At 39.1% G+C, this 22,015-nt stretch overlaps 1 long non-coding RNA gene across 1 annotated transcript in view; it reads right to left on the minus strand.

Annotated features, from left to right (window-relative positions):
* LOC130142891 (uncharacterized) overlaps nucleotides 1–20,314 on the minus strand; it is a 35,144-nt gene extending 14,830 nt beyond the window's left edge. The window contains exon 1 of the long non-coding RNA XR_008819561.1: nucleotides 20,197–20,314. This is a non-coding gene — a long non-coding RNA (uncharacterized LOC130142891). The remainder of the gene's footprint in view (nucleotides 1–20,196) is intronic.
* Between the last annotated feature and the right edge of the window lie 1,701 nt (nucleotides 20,315–22,015).

Consider the following 22,015-nt stretch of genomic DNA (forward strand, 5'->3'; position numbering starts at 1 on the left):
AAAAAACAGATTACCGCATGACGACAATGCCGTTAGCAGTTTTGTTGTGAAGTAACTGTCCTGAATTGCCACGTTCAGCTCTGATCCATTACCTGAATAGACCATGGTAACACAATCATAAGCGTGATATTTTATTCTGTAGCCAGATATAAGAACAGTTTGGCCATTTCAGCCATCTAATTATTCAAATAAACCCCAAACTCTATTGGAGTTTAAAAATATAAAAGCACCATCTTTGTAAAACTTGCTAAGCCCAGCAGCAACTAGCTGGGTTAGCTCTCAGAAGGTAAACTGCCACCACCATCGCTAATACAGGAGGTCCTCAGAGACATAATTAAAAGTCTAAAGAGGAAACTGTCACACTGTTGGAAAGACACAAAAAAAGAAAGCCCACCAGGGGACAGAGATCAAATAGAACAGAACAATATTTTAATCTGATCCATTAAAAATAACAATTAAAACCCAATACATTTGTCTCTACAAAGATACGGTTAACTTGTATATACAATACACATTGTACTTAAATCACACCTTTCAGATGGGTCTGCCAGGACATTTCACAGATATCAATGGCAGAACTCAGTTAATCAGCTTAAGCCAAAGGCAACCACTGAGGTTTGAGCTCTGATCTAAACCTAAGTATGTGATACATCTTGACCCTCCATAGACAGCACTGATTTCCATTTTTGAGGAGTGCCACAGCTGAAAGACAGAGATATAAAAAAGCTTCAAATAAATTTGGTGTCAGGTCATAGGTCAGCACTGTAAGACCTCACAAGGTGAACTGCATGCACACAGTTAGACAGCTGATCCAGAAGGTGGATGTTCTGCTTGCCATATTGTTTTGCAACTCAAAATGTATTCTTGCAAGAACAGTAAAACGGAATGTGTTGCCCATACTATTTGAGCAAAGTTGTGTAAGACCAAAGCTAGTAAGAATGCTGATTTTAGCATTTTGCACAATCTGGAGCTTATATAGGTGTATATATCTCAAGGCTGTGCACATCATGCCTATACAGCATCTAAAGCATACAATACTCTCTCAGTTTAACAGCAGACAGTTCAGGCTACAGACTATGAATATTTCTAAGCTACAAAGCAAGGATATTACTGTCAATGTGTCCCTAATTGAAGCAAAAGTATCTAATTCCTAAACAGCTAACTAAAATATTTCTAAAGGAACAAGTCAAAAGAAAGCCACAAGCTCTCAACATGAGGTCACAAAGTGACATTTATATTTTTTCTATTTTTGGTACAGACGGTGTAAAAACTACTGCATAATATCAATCAAGTGAGGAATGAACACTAAAATACCTTTAAGAAGACATCTAATTCATCTAATTTCAAACATTTTAAAAAACAGAACTAGAAACAAATGCCAGGGATGTGTCAGGAAGAAAAGGAAAAAAATGTAGCATCTTTGACAACTTATGTGGCAGCATAGAAACATGAACATAATGACATGTGGGGAGATCTCAGGAAAGACTGTACATAAATCCTTTGGCAGCAATCTATTAAAACAAGATCCACAAACTAGATTAAAACTAATGTTTTGACATAGAAAGGGTATACAAATAGGTAATAAATTTAATTTAGTGAAATAATGCACTTAAAATTCCCACAGGCACCTCATTGAAAAAGTTGCCTAAAATTTTATGCTCAGGAGAATTAAGATCTGACTGAAGCTAAGGGAGAGAGAATTGTCATATACTGTTAATCTCTCTGAAAATAAATAATCCTTAAAATGTTTATTATTTACCAAATAATGATGCTATAAGTAAATTACTGTAATTCATTAGGAAAAGCACATGATGTTAAAATATAAAGAATCAGAAAAAGTCTACTGGGGAAATTCTCATCCCAGCAGCTACTTCAGGATCAGAATTTCTCACACTGAGAAAATTAAATCAGGTGGTGGCACTACAGAGAAAAGATCCAATACCCACTAAGTGAACTGAAACAAGTGAATTAGAAAAAACCCAACTAAACCAACATAACTAGTATGGGTAATAAACATTCCTCCCACAAGCCTGCCACGTATCTTGCAAAAAATGACAAAATAAAATGATCTGTGATTGTGACTGAGTCGTGTTTGGGTAAGCAATGCTGCAAGTATTTTTATTCATTATAATTCACTATTATTCAGAATTTCTTTAATACAACGTGACATTTCACTTTTGCTTGTTAAGCTACAGTAAAAGAAAAAAATCACAGATGCAGAAGTTTCTTTTAGAAGAAGCCAAAATATTTATTTGAAACCTTAATTTTTATAGTCCTTCAGTCAAGCTATGGAGAATAGAGAAGAGAAGATAATACCCCTTTTCTGACTGTTGCTATCAACACAGAGTAAGTTTTAGAAACTGGTTCACTCTAAAGCACCTGTGACGGCATGCGAGGAGGTTATCAGCTTTGGAAGGCAAATGGTAAGGAAGAAGAATCTTGTTTAATGCAGTAAAACGTCTGGTTCATTTACTAGTGAGAAAAAAGAAAGGGATATTGAGAACAGGAACATCCAGAACTATGTAGTACTTGCTAAACAAAGAAGTATGGGAAACTAATATTCAGTATAAAAAAAACACATATCTTTTCTGACATTAATTTAACAGAAATTGGATAGGTACAGAATAAGAAATACTTAAAAAATCTCAATGTTGATATTGCTTTAAAACTCTTCCATAGCATTTCCAGAGACAAAAATGTCATGGTTTTTTTTCATTTAATCTACAGAATCTAAGTTTTAAAACCCTCATCCTTCTACAACATGCACAGTATCTGGATATTTTTAGGCTTAATACACCTATGGTCATATATACTTATTAAATATATTTTCCAGATTTAGATCATACATTTCCAGCCAGCACTTTCTCCATAGTTTAGTCAATCTGAAAACAACAATCATTTGGTCCCATTTGGCTCTACAGTTGTATTGTATGGTTTATGAAGCATTATAGACATTCAGTTTTAAATGCATGTGAACGTCAAGTTTAACCTTTTAAGTTTTACAAACACTAACAACCACATTGTATAACTTCTTTTCTTTGAAACACCTAAACCTGGCAGCCAAACTATCTGATATATCCAGCATACCAGAGAGACTCCAATATACAGAAAACTGGGAAACTGAAGGAAAGCTATTCTGAACCTTAAACTAGACCAGCAGACTCCAAACATGTCTCCAAACGATTTATAAATTATATACATGTACTAACTATACTAATGTATACATAGATCATATTTAGAAAAGAGGAATTACAAAAGGATGAGATAAAGACAAATTAAATACTTTACTTTTATAAATGTATTTATTAATGGTACAAAAAATACATTCTTCCTGCATCTCAGTGGATTACTGTGTGCACACCCCACTTTGCAGACCACTGGATTAGACCACTGAAGAATGACAGAAGTTCTCTATAGAGAACTACTTCTCTCATCTGAATGGAGCCTGCAATGACTTACACTCCCATCCTCAACAATGTCTTCTCTTATTTTTTTCCCCAGTCTTAACTATCTAGCAGTTTATAGAGCTGTTACAGACTGTGTCTTGCATCTATTGCCTGTGCAACCACTCATACTGTCCCCAGTGCTGGCAATTAGCAATCATAGTCTTAATTAGCCTGACCCACCTGGCTATTTTGCTACTAATAAATCAATTAATTCAATTCACATGGAGGAACTTCTGTGTAGTGCCATAACTTAATCGCTACTGGTCATCCTTGTATATGACTGTTTTATGCAATAGAAAAACTTAGTACCTAGGCTGAATTTGTATTCTCCACTGATATGCAGTCTGTCAAGAAAGTACAGTGTGGTTAGTATTTCTAATGTATGTAGGGATTTGACAAAAGCCTCAGCAGAGCACAGAGGAGAAACTTGGGATGTAAGCTATAAACACTTTGGCACATGGAATTGGATGATCTTTACTTCTCCCCAAATGCTATGGATACTGCTCATTGGGGGTCTCAGTTTACTTACCTCCCTCAGGAGCCTCTGTTACCACTCCATTTGTTAATTTTTGAAGTGAGAAATAGAAGCTTCTAAAATGAGGGTAAATTTGTCATTGGGATCTCTAAGGAGCTTCTTTCCCCACCCCTCCACCCCCCACCCCCTGTAGAAATATCTGCTCCTTTGGGGCCCATTAAGCTATGTGATCTTGCACTTATATCCAAAGATGTCCCTTTCTTATCTTCCATTCTTTCCAGTGGAAAGAGATTGTCTGGCTCTCTTTATTCCCCTTTCCTAGTCAGTATCAAGAGGAAACAGAAAACAAATCACTGGAACAAAACACATTTTACTGTCCAGCCTTTTTTTCATAAGCACAAGTATGTATTTTTGCAGTTGGCCCTATGTCAATGGTGCATACTTCTGCCAAACATGCTTTTTCTGTTATCACCATTGTTTTCCTTGTCTTCTCCCACTTAAGGTGACTGAATATTACTTTGCCCCATAAAAGGTTAGTGAGATTCTCACTAAACTCACTTGTTCTCACCAAAAGTGAAGAATCTGCTCTTCTATACTGATATACTTTAAGTTCTGGAACCAAAAATGAGTGCAATGTTGCTGAAACGTGTGGAAAGATACGATGGATACAGCAACTGTAGAGTATTTGAACTCTTGGCCACAGCTACAGATGTTCACAGTCAGAACATCTTTCACCAATCCCTGAAAAACTTGAACAAATACCTGAGAAACCCCCTTGTTTCTGGGGTTTTTTTTTACCACTTACTCTGACTAAAGACCAATCAATCTGAAGGTGTACAAGCAAAACAGTATTTTCAGGGCAGGGGAAGAAAGGGGAGTAAAGGATTAACCAGGTCAGAGATTTACCAAGACTTTCAGACCAAGGACTTGAATAGTCAATAGGAATTAGAATCAGCACTATCTTGAGTACTAAAAGCCTGATATTTATGTCCTTTCAGCTTTGTCTCTTGTACTGTTGCATTGACATTTGACAGGTTTCTAGTAAATAAATAATCAACAATAATTAGCATAATACTTTCCAACCTGAGAAGACATGGGAAGACCTGTCAAAAAATAAGGAGTATTTTCAACTCATGCCCTATGTAGGCAGTCCAAAAGAATACAGAACAATTCCTATGAGCTTCTATACCTAGCATGTAGGGTTCCTTCTAAAGACAAATCCTCTCTGGCTCTCAGTTTATTTCTGCAGGCCTGAGCTTGTTCTGCCATGCTGCCCAGTGCATTACTTAATATTTGTGTTTGTGGCAGCTCTTTGGTCTCTTTATGCTATTTTTCACTCCAGTATTTAGTGAGTACATAACTTCTGTGAACAGTTTCTTTGAATAACAGGCTAAAATTTCTAGGCTTTCTATCAGGCTAAATGTTTTTCCATGTGTATTTTCGTCTAATTATTTGTTTTCAATAATCACTGACCCTAGAGATGGCCCTAACATGATTTTTTTTCTGCCAGTATTAGTCTCTTCCAGCAGCTAACTAAACGCCTCGGTGTCTTCTCTGTGACTCCTGCCCATCCTTGCCATGTTACAATGCTTGCCATCTTCCTGGCAGGCCACTTTTCTACATCCCCTTTGAGATTTGTCACTTTATTTGCTTCAGCTTTGCAGGATTCTATCAATACTTCTTTTTCTAACCACTTGTAATCTGTTGCCCTGCAGATTTTCCCCTCCCTGAGGCTAAATGCCTTTATATCCAAATTCTTCTCCCACCTTGGTGAATTGGTACTTTCCACTAAATAGTTGGTGCTTTCTCAAGAGTACTGTATGAATAACTTGCTTTCATAAAGAAAGGAAGGAAGTCCTGTAATCGTGTAGGAGTTTTATTACAAAACTTGCAGATGCTGCAAAGAGTTGATGCCTTTTCATTGCTGGTCATATTCTGAAGTAATATAAAAGTAAATAGACCTAAAGCAGATAGTAACTCGACCAGGAGCCCTTCTAATTCCAAATGTTAGAAAGGCATGTGATCTGCTATTTGCATGTGAATGTTTTTAGCAGCATTCTTTTAAGGAAGGAAGAAAATGAAATCAGATCTTAGATTTTGTGACATTACCATAGCTTTTTATTTTACATGATGCAACTTGTAGCTTTATGCATGCTAGTTCTCCAAAGTAAAATAAGTGGATTGCTTTTCACTAGTAGCTATGTTGTATTTAGTATAATTTTTGACAGTGTTAAGAACTTAAGGGAAATCTTTCTTTAACTTACAAAACTAGATGAAAATTAAGTTTAAAAGCATCAAAGATTGGCTCGGAAGCAAACGGAAGAAAGGTGTTTGAAGGCAGGAAATTAGATTACAGTGGAAAACAAGAAATACTGTTAAAAAATTCTAAGAGATTTGAAAGGCAGCTGAATATATGTGTCAAATCAAGAAAGAAAACATGTAAAAGGATTAATCTATTATACTAGAAACAGAGTGATCAGATACTACTTTTTACTTGCAAAAATGACATAAAAAGTGAAAGGTAGGAATAAGTGACAGAGAGTATGTATACTTCTCTGTTGGCCATTTCTGTTTATTTCAGATGCAAGCTCTTCTGCTTTATCTCTTCCACATGTTCAGGTTTTTTCCTTTCATTTAACAGGGAACTTCACAAACGTTATTAGGTTGCCTTGAATCATAATCTCCCTTTGCCAGCCTTTGCTACAAGCCATTACATGGATTCTGTACATTGAGCTCTTTCATTATGCTTTTCACAACTGTATCTCAGCAGTGTCTCAGCAATGTAATTTGTATCTATCATCTATGGTGCCCCCTCAGCCTCTTCCTAGCAGCAGAAGAGCATACATCGGCATGTTTTGGAATATTTCTATAACTACATAAAAATTTACCCTGTCTATACTTCTATAACTATCTAAAGATTTACGTTTGTTTACATCAGATGTAACAAAGGCAGGAAATGCACTTTGTATTTTGAGCAGAAATTGGTAAGATTTGCACAGAATTCCGCAGTCCCAAGAAAGCTTGATCCCTGGTACAGATGAATTTTTTTTCTTTATTTCAAAAGCTTTGCTAATCCAGTGGAGTGTATTTAATGACCACTGTTTTCATCTCATAGGTTTAGCTGAGTGTACACCTCTCTATCCTGTAATTTGGAAACTTCCTATTACACCAATTTTATACAGGAGGAACTGAACAACAAAAGGCTGAAACTTGGCTGCCGTCACACAAAAAGACTAAGAAGGAAAACAAAATTGAACCCAGTTTTCCCAAGAAACCCTGGGGTGCTCCCTGAGACATTCTTCTTCTAGCATAACTGCTTCTAGTATTTGCAGATTTGTTATGTACCTCTGGTACCTCTGGTTGTAAATAGCATCTTTGTTAATACGTAAAAATAAGTGCAATCTTGAAAAATACTTCTGTTGACACAAATTTACAATACATGTTAAGATGACAGCATCTTTGATTCCAAAGACATGCTTGCTACTACTAATAGCACTCCAAAGTAAGAAGTATATTTACTAATATAACGTATGTTATATAAATTACTTTATGTGGAAAATTAGCGTAGTAATTTACGTACTTCCATGTCAATTTTTGTTTCATCTAAATACTCCATCTTTTTCCTTATTTTTATTTCATGGAAGAAAATTCTATCTCAGGATGGAAGGAGAGACAGTGAAAGATAAGTGGCTTGAGGGTTAAAAGAGAAGTACTGAATGTTACTAGTCTTTGGAGATTATACAGTCTGTCATGGAAAGCCAAGGAAGAAGTGGACAGTTTGTGAATACAGCCATCCACGGTGACTAGAAGAACAGAAGCCAATAATAACATGAGAAAAGGGCAGAACTAGAAGGAGAGGGAGCACTTAGTTAAATAAGTCACTTGGAAGTATTAGATCAGTATTGAAGGCAAAATAGAAGCAAATCTGAGTACTCACAGAAGATATTCTGATGTAGGATGAAACTAAGTGCTTGAGTCAGGTAGACTTTCCAGAGTCAAGCGTTACTAAGTACTGAGGATTGAATGATTGGTATCAACAGGTGTTCTTTATTTGCTTATAATGAAACATCAATATACTTTTTAGATGTAGATGATCTGCTGAGGATATATAAACTGCATTATTAGATAATATCAACACAAACTTCCCTCAAGTGTTGGAAAAGTAGTTAAATACTTCCTGAGGTGGACTACTAGCTCCCTCTAAGAGAACTGAAAACAGTTACTTTTGTTCACTTCATGCTTTCCACAGAATTTGAATATGATCTACTTCCATTTATTTGCCCTTCTATCAGTGTTAATAAGGAAAAGACAGAATTTATTTTAATATACCATGAAATATAAGATAATAAAAATATGTAAAGTCTGTAATTTCTTTTAAAGTATAGAACAGGACTTGGTCTGAATTTGATTGTGTTCCCTTACACTAAAAGAGCCTCATGTTTGTGGAAATCAAAGTAAATATATTTATTTGTATTAAGCAATAACAACAACATTATTTTCAATCCTGCTGGTTGTTCAAATACACTCACTGCCTAAACAGCAGACAGAATCAGGTAACAAATGGGCATTCTCCACCCTCTTTGGTGATCTGTTTTTTCAAGGACACACCCAAGCTTTTACCCAAAAGTGGGGAAAAAAGAAATGTAATTTGTAATCCAGGGTGTCCAAAATAAACCAGTCAGGGTCAGTAATAGCAGCTGTATGTCTCTTTAATCATAACTATTTTCCTTCCTAGCTCTCAGCATGGAAACTCGACTGCCAGTAGAACTGATTTTAATGACAAATGATTGAGAGAAGTTCACAAGATACATGAACATCAACACAAATTACCAAGAGGGGATGAAGTATACCCATTCCCTGTTAAACTGTGTCTGAGTTCTGCATTAAAACATAAGGTGAAATTATTTAATACTCTTGACCTACCTATCATATTTAATTAACAAATCCAAACTTTCCTTTGTGTGGAGTTAGTTTGTGTTTGCTGCATGGCTTGAAAGCTTTTATTCTTGAGGCTCTGTACTAATAAAGAATATTGTAACCAATTTTAAATATTGAACAATTATAAGTCAAGTTCAGATGCCCAGTACTGTCTACATGAGACAAATTAATTTCTTCTAATATTCCTGTCAGCTTTGCTTCTTTGCAAGTGTTACGTATCTTTGGGCAGCCTTTATATGAAAGGTGTCTAATTCTGCTGTTTGACTTTATTCTTGCTGCTTACATAAACACATTTCTGCAAACAAATACTTTTCTCCTCTGATCAGACAGTCCTGTAAGATTCAGAAATTTCTGATTTTGGCTGTGATATGAGATGCATTTAGAGAATATCACACTGGAGAGAGCTCTTATTTCATACTGTAATCACAACTAGTATCTGCAAAGATTTACAAGAAGACAAAACAATCATCCTGCCCTCAGTCCAAAAAAATTGCTTCCTGAGAATACAGTGACGTAAGAAATCCCCCAGTCTGGATATGACTTAAGTATCACATGCTAGTTCTGGGCCAGCCAAGTATCTTTACTGTGGTTAGTGGTCTGCAAGACATTGCAAGACTTCCATTTGATTCCCTGCTTTTGCATACTTGCCCAAAGAGACAGCTATGTTCATGCCTATATAACATCTTACATCCAAGAATCTCTGAAGATCCTCAGCAGGAAAATGCTGAATGGTTGCTGTTCTTAGGATGATTTTACAAAGAAGGTGGCTGTGCAAGAAATACAAAGAAATGTGAAATAAATTTTTCAGACTTGAGAATATGTCATTATGGGAGATCCTGTTTTTACTGAAGTGTTTCTACTAACGTTAGGTGAATGTGCAGTTCTATGTGAAGCCAACCAGAACTCAGCATCCCCCAAAACTGTTATCCTGGATAGGTCTTAGAAAGTAGTGTTCAGAGAAGAATGCACAAGTCTTCACTGGTTTGTCAATGCAACTCCACTCTGCTCTATTGGTGAGGCTGTAGTTAAACCTGAACAGGTAAGCTTTTCAGGATACAACCTAATTCTGCACAGAGGTACCAGGCTATCTACAATGGGTTTCAAGAGTCATGTAAAAGCCTTTATTAGCTTGGTTTCTGTCCTACTTCATAACATGTTTACTGTTTTTGTAACTGAGCTGGCAATCTCTGGCTCAGCACAGTCACAACTACTTGGCTCAGCTGGGTCTTGAAACATATGGCATGGCTTATTGAAACAGAGGAATTTTGCCAATTATAAGGTTGGTCATCATTTTAGTAACAACTTTGGTGACAGAGTAAAGCATATTTTATATGGTTTTGATAAACTGAAAGTGGGTAAGAAGGGATTGTATAAAAGTAACTGGTAAAGAACAAGACAGAATAAGGTAAAAGTTAAAAATTATGGATCACAGTAATACACATGGGGAGATCAAGTTAGAATGGAACGCAAACCAGCTAGATCAATATGATATTGAAAGGAAAATGCCATTATGAGCTGTATTACCAAGAACACCATGTATCAAATACAGGAGGTAATTATTCTATGGTCTATGGAACATGTGAAGCTTCAGCTAAAGAACTATTTGCAAATCAGTCCAGTGAACTTGCTGACATTTATAGAAGTTAAGGAGTACTCAGGGAAAAGCAACAAGAGTGCTAATAATTTTCAGAAATACAACCTATGAGGGATGTTTGAAGGAAAAGACATTGTTTGGTCTATGGGGGAGGTAGGAGTCTGAAAAGAATGTAGGAAAGGCCTTCCAGCATTCAAGTCCGCTATGAAGTTTCTCTAGGATAGGAATCAGTTTATTTATAGGCAAAAATATTTTGTTTACCTATCAGGAAAATCCAACATTAAAGGGGTGAAGTACTGCAGTAGGCCACATATGGGGGATATAGTGGGATGTTTTAGAAAATTCTGGACCAACATGTCTTAGAGATGTTCTACACATACTAATCTTGTCTCAAAACAGTTAGAAATCCTGAGATTTCATCCAGTCCAAAACTCTGCAATTCTATAATTTCAAGGTGACATACACACTACAGAGATCCAGTTTAAAATGAAGTAACAGATTTCTGTTTGTCGCTGCTTTATAGTGATGGATTTCTTTTTCCTGGTGCTGGTGATTAGGTTTAGAACCTAAATTATTGGCCCAGCCTTTAAAATAAAATCATAAAGTGCTTTGAAGTCTGGAGGTGAGTAAAATTGTTTTGAATAAGGCAAACAGAGACTGAAGTATTATGAGAGCTCGAAGTAGCTCATTATGTATTTGTTTTGATGCCTCTCTGTTAAAAAATGCGGTATTCTGTACTAGTTGCACTCCTATGAATAGCATTTTCCTCTGGAGTCTGGAAAAATGTATCCACTGGTATGCTTCTACAACAGATTTCCTGAATAAATGCCTCCTAAAACGATACGTAGAGGACCGGATGTCTGTGTCTTTCCTCTGCATAAATGTGGCACTGCAATTAAAGATCATCCTTCCTTTCATATATAGGACTTATTTTAGCTCCCATTTTTAAGTAATGATTTCAATTCTAGCAGCATCTCTTACAAAGCACTAAGCAGTGCCTTTGTATGTGTATGTGTGTGTTTGGTCTGTAAAGAAATAAGAATACAAAGAAGCTGAAGAAGTTACAAGGAAGTACTTTTTGTCTTTTAGGAGAAGTATGTGGAATGAGTTAGAAGAATGCAGCTTCCTTTTAAAAATGTGGCCTGGACTGTATTTCAACCATTCTTTAAACTTTAATGGGGGGGGGGGGGGGGGGGGGGGGGGCGGGCGTTGTGCGTGCGTGTGGGAGTGGGGGTGTGTGTGGGGGGTGTGTGCGCACACACAGGAGAGAATTGAAACCTTAACCTATCCTGTCCTAGTGAAGACTGAAACAGGAAATGGCAGTAATGTTATGGGAGGCACTGACAATAAAGCTTGGATTCATGTACTTTCCACACCAACAACACCCACAAGACTGTAGCTGCTAGGCATATGTATCTGAAGATTCTGCTAATTCTGTTGATTATGCAGTTATAGACTATGGAATGGTAAAGGGGATATTTTAAGTTCAAATATTTTATATGCTATATATAAACTGAAGATGCCAAATAACTGCTGCTGAGATCTTAATTTTGTAACAGTTGTTATTGTTCTTATCTCACAGCCTGTGGCATTTCTTCTTTAGTAGTGATGTATTTAGTTTGCTACCAGAGCAATATCCATTATTTGGTACTAACAGGTCAGGCAAAAGAAACTTGACCTCATCAGTGATTTGTAGAACAATGTTGCCACCTTGGACTGGGACAGATTTTAGAGCTGTTTTTCAGAGCAAGATGCAGGGGTGAGTGTGGGGTGTTAGATTCTGTGGGGGGTTTTTGCACTAACTATCATAATTGTTTTGATGCTTCTGAGTGCTAGAACATTAAAATTATGGTGTCTAGGTCACAAAGGCAATCAGTGTTACCAACTTTTTTTACTTATGTGTATCAAACGTAAGTAAGTCTTTTGCTTGTACACGGTGTATTCGTTGGCAGAAGTCATGTGGCAGAGGATACATGCATATGGAAGTTTTTAGATGCATCAAGAAATCAGAAATAGAGGGTCAAATTAAAATGCTCACCATACACAGCATAATTTTATAAAGAGACTCTCAGCTGCTACAGACTCAATGTCATAATCTAAGAATAGTGTGTCCTTCTGGGAGAGTATTTCACAAAGAAGAACTTCTTGCAGTTCTTCAAATGGTAACTTCTTTTGTCTCTTCCTTAGAGCCATTGCCTTGTCCTCACATCTAACTCGGCTCTGAGAGATGTATTCCGTGACAGTACTGGTAGGGTGGATTAGAGAACGTCTCTCTAAGCATACCTGTAAATTCCCTTTCACAGTAGAAAGTCACATTTTTTTATCCTTAAAATCAAATATAATAAAAGACTCTCCCGCCCTGCATAATGCAAAGTCACAAACTAGAAGATACCAATGCTGACAGATCCACATTTGAATTTTGGATTGACTCTAAAAGATTTTGAGGTTTTTAAAAAAAGCACTTAGCCAGCAGTTCATTATTTCCCTTGTTCTCCTTGTCCATCTATACAGACATGGAATGAACTCCTTTTATTCATTGTGTGTATACACACACACACACACACGCATGCACGCACGCACACACACACACACACACACACACAAAGGTGGGGTCAGTTTTGTATTTTTAACTCAGATAATACAACTAGGACATCCACAAACTTGGAGAGATTCGTCTAAGGTCCAATACCAGCCCTTTGGATATGAAATCAAACTAACTGAAAGTGGGACAGCCAAAGGACCAAAAGGAAATTCGGACTTTTATTTGGGTAGTACTGTCAATATGAAACAGTATTTGGCTTACAATCCAGTGATAGAAGTGTATGGATGAAAAAGTAAAAAAAGGAAAGCAGTCTGTGTAGACAACATTTTCATTTCCTACTTTCTCCAGGTTTTGCAGATTTTAAGGAGTGCCTATAGCAAAGTCTACACCTTCCTCTTGCAGTCGCACCTGGCCACAATATGCAGAATAAAAGTCTAGCAGATGTCCTCAACGAAGTATTTATACTAAAGAGCACGACAGTATCCGTCATTCCAACTAAATCTTTGGGTGTGAGGCTTAGAACTGAGCTCAAGTTCAAACAAGATGTATTAAGCATCTGCCATCAGAGTAGCTGAATCCTCTGCTTTGAGAGGTTGAAATCTAAAAGTTGGTCTTTGGAAAGAAGTTGAGGATCAAGCAGTCAATTTTTCTGCCTTCTTTTCTTTCTTGACATGAAGATCAAATTGTAGTTTAATATCTGAAGCAATTATAAATGAAATTTTAAAATGCCACATTATTTAAAGGCTGCTTTACTTTTCTGTCCTGTATTCAGCTTAAGTTGCCACATCCATTTAAGCAACGTGGAAACAGCAGAAAAATTGTTCTGCTAGAAGTAGGGAAATCTTAGCAGTAATCTTTCAAATAACCAAATGTTGCTTTTAAGATACTGAGCCACTCATGACTGTTAGGTGTGAATGGGACATTCTATTTGTTAAAACTCATTTATAAAAGAAAGCTAAGTGCACAAATGTTTATTGTAAGATACCAGGATAAAATAAGTAAAAGCCCATCCACAATTAAAGTTCAAGACTATAACAGTTAAACTGGATAAGAAAAAAGAGACTTTCCCATCATGATTACAACCAGCTCTCTAAGGCAATCACTTTTGACTGCAGGAATATAAGGAAAACAAATGGTAAACCACTAAGAGAACTGGAAAACATTGAGATTCACTTGGGAAAAATACCCTCAAGTGTTATATGAGATAAGCTGAGACATATTCCAGAATGCATGTAGAACACTATGTGTGGTCTCTGACTAGCAATTACTAAGCTATAGAAAACAATTTTGATGGACAGAGATTGGAAGTGACAACAGAGAAAGAAGAAACTTCAATCTAGAGAGCTCTTAAATGTAAATGTGTGTATTCTTATTGTTGAAAGGTTGGCCATAGAACTAGCAAATAGATCCAAAACATGTATTTTAACTTTCTTTACTACTTTACGTTGCTGAAACTTACTGCACCTTATTTCTTCATCTCTAAAGTAGGTTGAACAGTTTTGTTTCTTTGCTCATGTTTAAAAACTTCTAATGTCCCTTACAAAAGCTGTTACAGAACTACAAAGTAACATCTGTATCTATTGCTTTTAATATATATTCTTTCAGCTGAGCTCATAAAGTACTGCAAGCACGTTTGTCTTTAAGAACATCTGCTAATGCCTTTGGGAAAGTTTAGGATAAATCAAACTGTGTGATAGCAACCTCTAAAAGAATGTTAGGAAAGATTGGGTAGAGAGGATATGGTCCAAAAAGAAAAAAGATGGATATGCTTGTTACAACCTTTTTTCATCTCCAGAAAACACCATTATGACTGGGAGGATCTAGCAATACTTAAGTGCTGGACAGACTTCAAATCACCTTCAGTATTTTAGTATGAGAGGCAAAGGAAACATAATTAGCTGCTCTTAAATTCACTTCCTGAATGAAAAAAATGCTTTTTGACTCATAACACTAAAGTATCTGTGTTATTATTTGACATACATTCATGAACTTTATAACGAATTTTGTCAGTTGGTTAACAGGGGTTAGAAACTTACATATTCAGAAGTTAAGAAATGTTATCATTATGAGTGTCCACACAACATTAATTCAGCCCTTTCATGTGATGAGCACGTGGTGTCTGAAACTGTGTGATCATGTAAGGTTTTCTCCCTATAAGACATGTCTGTATCAAGTACACAGAATGGGTGATATTCTCTAAACAAAAATGAGTGTCTGTATAATGAACGAAGCTTCTTTCTTAAGACTCCTGCTTAATCTACTACTGAAGTTTTAAGGTGTGTGATGAATGAGACAGGAAAGTTAGACCAACAGTTAAAACAGATGAAGCAGTTAAATCCCATCCTGGGAAACCAGATTCTACCCGTCTCTGAGCCCCTGTGTAACCCTGGGCAACTCACTTTAAACAAAATGTTTACAGTTGGTCACTAGTTTTTCACGTCTTGGCTCAGATCCCTGTGGTCCACAGCGAAGTTTATATGAACTCCTTCAGAAGTAGTATCCTTGACACCCTGCCTACCTCAGGTCAAATTTCAAACTATTACTCTAAAACACCAGGAAATTATAGTTTGCCAGGGAAAGCATTAGACCCCTTTTTACAATGAATGTACAGATACTCTTTCCTAATTGGATTCTTGAAAATGGTTGTAGTTCTCCCAAAATGTCAGAATCCGACAGATTAACTAGCATAAAACTAAAATTAAAACATTTAAAAGAGGGAAAAAAGAAAAAAAAAACAATGAAAAAAACTAAAAAAGAAACCTAACAGGAAGTAGGAGCCTACCTTTTGTGTAAGTCATGATATAAACCATCCTAACAATTGTAGAGTAATATGCAGCATAGGAACTTAATATGGATGTTCAGTATGCATATGGATGCTACAGCTGTATTTCTGAATAAAATGAATAACCAGATTAGGAATTCATAACTGTATTAATCTAAAATGTTGATCTTTTTTTTTTATGCTGAACTGGATTTTTTTCCCCTTTACTAGTTGTGGACCACAGAAAATAGGTTTTATATTCAGGACTGGGTATCATTTCTCTGTTGGAGATTCTTTATACTGGTAAACTGGTTTTTCATTTACATTCAATTATAATTACACTCTACAAGTGTTCTTTCTCACCTTGTCACCCATCAAAATATGGAGGATTTCAGTCTGATATATTGCTATAGCTCCTTACAGGCCACTGGTGCTTTATGTCCCACCTCTGCTCTGTTGGAAGGGCACATCCTCTGGACTGCACCTCCAGGTTTTCTAAGTGGGCAGAAGATCAAGGGAACCACAAATTCCTTCCATGAGAAGGAACACCGAGACAGCTGAGAAACACCACACTCTGGAGACATCACAATGTAGATGTTTTATACTTCCATTCCTCTCAAGCTGCAGTTCCTACTCAGACTCTATCTCAAACTCACAACATCTCAGTGCTCCAATCTGGAAAATTAACAAGAAATTGAAGAAATCTAACTTTGTTCATGCTAATTAATCTCAGAGCATTGAGTACTACTAATTCTTTATGGTGGTTATAGCTGGTTTTGAAGGGAAAACTACAGTGAGAAGGTATTTGCTGTACAGGACAGATATTCCTGTTGATGTGGCTGAAACCATTAGAGACACTGCTCTCTTCACTAACAAAAAGCAAGGAAACATTTAGGCTTTGCTCCTACTCTCTGAAACCTTACATACAATCTCCAAAATTTAAGATAATTACACACTTTGAGAAGTCATAAGACTGTCCTGTGTCACAGCTTGAGTCTGTGTATTGTCTTTTGAGGTTTTCATTGAACTACAAGTAAAGATATCTTGCCATTTCCTGCAATATCTATAATGTGTGCTGTCATCACAGTCACTGCAGCAATATAAAGAAACAAATGTCACTGTGCTGGTGGATGGTACAGTATTTTAATAAGGGCCCCATCTTCTTAAGATTATCTCAGAATATACCACATAGGTAGATTTGAAAGTAAGAACTCAATGCAAATTTAAAACACTATTGTGTATGTGACTGAAGGTTGAGTCTGAAAGATGCGAAGTTTCAGAAAAGTTTGGAGGTTATTTAGTCTGACGTCTAATGATAATGTACATTCAAATGTCACCAGTTAGCTATTTTCCTGATCCTCTGAGCAGGAATGTCTTATTCCACAATGTTTATCCTGTAATCCCATACTGTCAACCCAAGAATCAGAACTCCCAACAGCCAACTTGCCTCCAGCTATTTTACCTCCCCAGCAGCTTTCAAGAGACTATAATATACTGTCAATACAAAAGCCACTGGCTTATTGACAGGTGGAAGGAAAAAAAGTTTTAAAAAAGCTGAATTAAATACCAAGCAAGATAACAAAGGAATGCCTCCATAAGGCATTATTAGTTTTCATTGAAAATTACTTAAAATCTTTAAAAATAAAGTAAGTGGCAGCTATTAATGATTGTGTTACACTTACTGGGTTCTTTGATGTGTTAGAGCTTAAATAAAAATTTTTAGTTTGTGGTATACCTTATTATCACTGTAATCTACTGGTTTAGTGCATACAGGAATATGTCGTTCAAATGTGTAGCCCCAGTTCAAAAAAATCTCACTTTTGCAAAGTAGTAAGGAAACCTGGTTTTAAATTTAGTTGATTGGCTGTCTACCTAGTATAAGTCTTTTCTTTCATGAAGCTGTACCTGTTCATAGCCTTTGATTCGCTTCTGTGAAACTGCATAGTAAAGATTAGGCCTGTAATGGTTATGGCATATCTTTATTCTAGCAGGTGACCACGTCTTTTGCGAGCTAGGATTGCAGTACTTGTCTTTCAGTCTGCATCAAGCTATCTTGGATCCTCCCTCCTTCATGAGACACGGATGTGAACTTGTCAAGGCTTTAACCACTAGGGGGCTGTGCGAACACAATTTTTTGACAACTTCTTGGCCCTTCACTGGTTCAAAAGGGCAAATGCGTTTTTCTGTATGATAAAATGGGACTCTGAAGTAATTAACTAGGGTTTTCTTATCTCTCCCCTTTGACAGAAAACACATCAAATCAGGGCTTAAATAGTACTGTGATTTTTTTTAGAATGACCATAAATTACTTGAAATCTTTGCTGGTCATAGTACTTGTACCAAAAATAAAAGAAAAAAAAAAAAGAAAAAAAAAAGAAAGAAAAATCCTAAAAAATGCAAAAACCTTTTGAATCATTGTCTGGGCCTGAAACATGCTCTCTACAGCTCAAGGTTTGAAACTAACCCCAATGAAGTCTGGGACTGCAAGTCCTTTCCATAAGCTGATACTTATTATTCCTACTGAAGGTATCTGATGAATACCCAGAAAACTGAATAAAATTTCCACAGAAATGCAGAAAACATTGAGATATATCCAAGCAGGTTTTTGTGAAACCCTGGTTTTGATACTAGTATAGACCATTTACCCTTCCATCTTTTGACAGGCATGGGAAATGCACAATTAACAAAAGATGGCAAAAACTGGTAAAACATGTGGAAACTTGGTAAATCACAGGGACATGCTGTTCATTACATGAAGAGTTTGCTGTGGTTTTAGGCCATAGCAGAGGCAAGGAAAAATCAGTCCCAAGCAGCTACTGAATGCATACACTTGACCTGTCTCTTCTCAATTCTAAGTGCCTGCTGCGTCATCAAAGCGTCCAGTCATGCCAAAACAGCGCAGGAGGCAAAACATCCTATCACTTGTATTTCATGTCACCTGAGAAGTTCTCCTAATGTTCACTTTTTAAAGATTCAGTCCTCACATTGTATTCATACAGGGCCTGGGGACAGGAGGCAATTCTGGTAGCACTAGTGGCCCTCAGCGTCTTCACTGGCAGGACACGAGGGATGGTCGGATAAGCTCGGCAATCGGTTCTTGCAGATAAAGCACGATAGCCTTCTATCACCTTCCCTTTGTTATACAACCCATGCGACGCATTAGATACCTGCCACCCGCTCAGCGCCGTGCGCGGGAGACGTGTGGGAGAACGCTTCACATCGGCTGCGAACGGGGGTAAGGAAAAGGCTTCGCAGGGAAGGCGCCAAGAAGGGACCGGCGGCCCGCAGCCTTTCTCCCGCCGAGGGGCTGGCCGGGCAGCGAGGTCGCCGGCCCGAACGAGCGCTAACGGCAACGCCTCCCCGCCGCCGGGCAGCGCCCTGAGGCGGGCGGTGCGTGTGCGGCCGCGGGAGGGCGCGGAACGGCCCTCCCCGCCCCCCCGCGCGCGCTCTCGCAGGACGCGCGCGGCGGCCGTTGTGTGCCTGCGCGCCGAGGGCCGCAGCGCCTGTGTTTCCCCGGCGTCGCCGGGGCAGGGTTTCGCTCGGTTTGGCTCAGTGTCACACACAGATGTGACTCTTGTCTGTTCCCTGCAAACGTACAACCGTGACGGCTCACCTCCTCCCGCCTCCCTTCCCCCCCCCCCAAAAAAAAAAAAAAAAAAAAAAACAACAAAAAAACCACAACACCACCCTTTTACAAACATTTCTTCAGATCCCACATCGAGCAGCAGCCGCCGCAGCAGAGCCCGGGAGCTGATGGAGAAATGGGTGGGAAGCGGGAAACCGGCACCACAAGCGAAAACTTTTCATCTGCCTAACTTTTCGCTTCCCTTCTAACGCTCTTCCCTCTCCCCCTCCGGCTCCTTACCCCCTCCGCTGGGCTACGCTTAATTTTCCGCCGTGTCTCTCCCTTCTCTCAGCCCTCCCTCCACCTTTCTCCTTGCCGCCTTCTCGCTCGCTCGCTCGCTCCAGCGGCGCCTGGAGCTGATAGGGAAGAGGAGAAGCAGCGGGAGAGACTGCAGCCGCTGCGAGGAGGAACCGGGCAGAGGAGCGGGAAGGAGAGAGGGGGAAGAGGGAGGCAGAGAGGGGCGGCCAGCCCCGCGCCGCGCTACCGGCCGCCCTCACCACAAAGTTGGCGGCGGCCGCTGGGCGTTTTTGACAGCTGGGCGCGGACGGCCTCTGCCGCAGCCCCCGTCTGACACAGAAAGTTGGGGGGGAGGGGGGGGGTAACGGGGTACGGACAGGGACGAGACAGAGGGGGGTTACTTTTTCGCCCACCCGGGCTACTCTTTCCCTTTCCCTCTGCCTCCCTCTCTGCCGCCCTTGCCCGAGAGCGTAAGGTTAGAAGGAAGCAACGCTGCCCCCTCAGACCCGCTCGCAGCCTCCCCCCGCCGCCTCCCCTTCCCCTTCCCCAGCCAAACAGCCCAACAACAACAAACCAACCTGTGGAGGCTCTGACCCGAACCTGGGTCCCTCCTCCCATCACTTCCAGCTCTCCGCTGAAAGCTCTTTTTCTTTCTGCTGCTCGGGCTGAACTTTGGGGGCTGAAGTTTTGGAAAAGTCAGAGAGGGCGGGGGAAGAGAGAGAGAGAGAGAGAGAGAGACTGTCGCTGCTGCTGCTGGGGGGGGGGGCGGCGGGAAGGAGTATTTTTGTTTTTTAGATCTCTATCTTTTCGTTCAAATCACGGGGGGAAGGGGTGGGGGGGGAGGTGGGGGGCGGACGGAGCGAGGGGGCGAAAGAGAGAGGCGCTGAGAGCCCAGAGGCAAAAGGAAGGGTGCAGGCACTGCCGCTGAGAGGAGATCGAGAGACAGGGGGTGCACTTGACAACCAGCATGCAGAGATGGTAAGAAGTTTCCAGCAGCCTTTCGTTTTCATTCTAGCTTTTACTTTGGTTTGATTTGATTAATAAATTGTGCAGTAACACAAGCAGCCCTGCTCGCTATCCGGTGTGTTTCAGTCTTCAAATAAACATGCAGCCGGGCAAGGCAAAGGAGGAGGATAATAAATAAATAAATCAGCCCTGTGCTGCGTGGATTGGGGGAAAAAATGACTAAGAGGTTGTGCTAAACTTTGAGTTTGGGGGGTTGAAATGGGATGGCCACATGCTTTTTGCCACCTCCTTCCCTCCACTAAACATGAGAGGGGCTAGTGTAAAAAAAGTGTGTGTATGGAGGGAGGGAGAGTGCAGTGGGATTGAATCGGACATACGGTGGTCTGATCTTTTTTGGACACCACCTTCTGCTCGGAAATAAGTAAGGTTTGCACACAATGTAAAGGTAACCTTTGAGAGCGGGGGTAGGAGCTGTGTGTTTGCGTGTGAAACAACGCCTGCGGCAGGGAGACAGACGTGTAAATCCACCTTTCCCTCTGTAACTCTTTTTGTTGTGCATGTGCTTGCAGTTTGCACCTCTCTCGTCAGCGAATGTTAGGAGAACTTGCAGAGTTATGCTGATTCCCTAGCTGTAAAAGGGAAGGGGGAGCCCCCAAAAAACAACTTTTAGCCAGTTTTTGCTGCTTATTTCATGTGCTGTGCAAATGCATGTCTCCTTTACAGCAGGGATTTTGCAAAGCAGAGCTTGGGTTTCATGACCTCTTAATTCAAAAATTAAAAATCGAAATGACTGAGGACCTCATTGGGCTGAAGTCCGTTTATCTGGGTTGTGACGTGAAGATAAGTTAAACAGCTACGATGAACAAGCACGTTTAGAGTCATGGCTAAATTTAACATGCATAATGGTAACTGTTCATGTTAACAAGTGGACTGACCTCAGTTAGTGATGAACAGCAATCAGCCCGTATTCGATGAAGTGGTGTATTTTCAGTTACTGGGACTACTCCCTTGCTTTTTTCACCTCACTCCTGGGATGTTACGTATCTGTGTGCTTTGAATATACACATGTGCACGTACACGCATGTATGTTTGTATGTGCATACATACATGTATATACAGCACTCAAACTATAGATACAGTGTATGTCGGTGTGAATGAAAGGAGAGCTTGAGATGGAGGGTTTGTATTTTTCCCTTCTCTAACATGACATGTCTTGTTTCAGTGATCAAAGCCACCATTGGAGTGTAGGAGATGCAACTGTCAAATGTAGGCAAAAAAAAAAAGAGGGGGGAAAAAGCAGCATGTGCTCAGGACTGTGGTTACAGTAACGTTGACAGAAATTAAAGTGGTTTTGAAAGCAGCATGCGATTTATGATGGTTCCCATTTACCCTAGAGTCAAGCTGTTCTAAAATTGATGCACAAAAGACTTC

The sequence above is a fragment of the Falco biarmicus genome, chromosome Z, assembly GCF_023638135.1.
Source record: "Falco biarmicus isolate bFalBia1 chromosome Z, bFalBia1.pri, whole genome shotgun sequence".
NCBI classification, from domain to species: domain Eukaryota; kingdom Metazoa; phylum Chordata; class Aves; order Falconiformes; family Falconidae; genus Falco; species Falco biarmicus.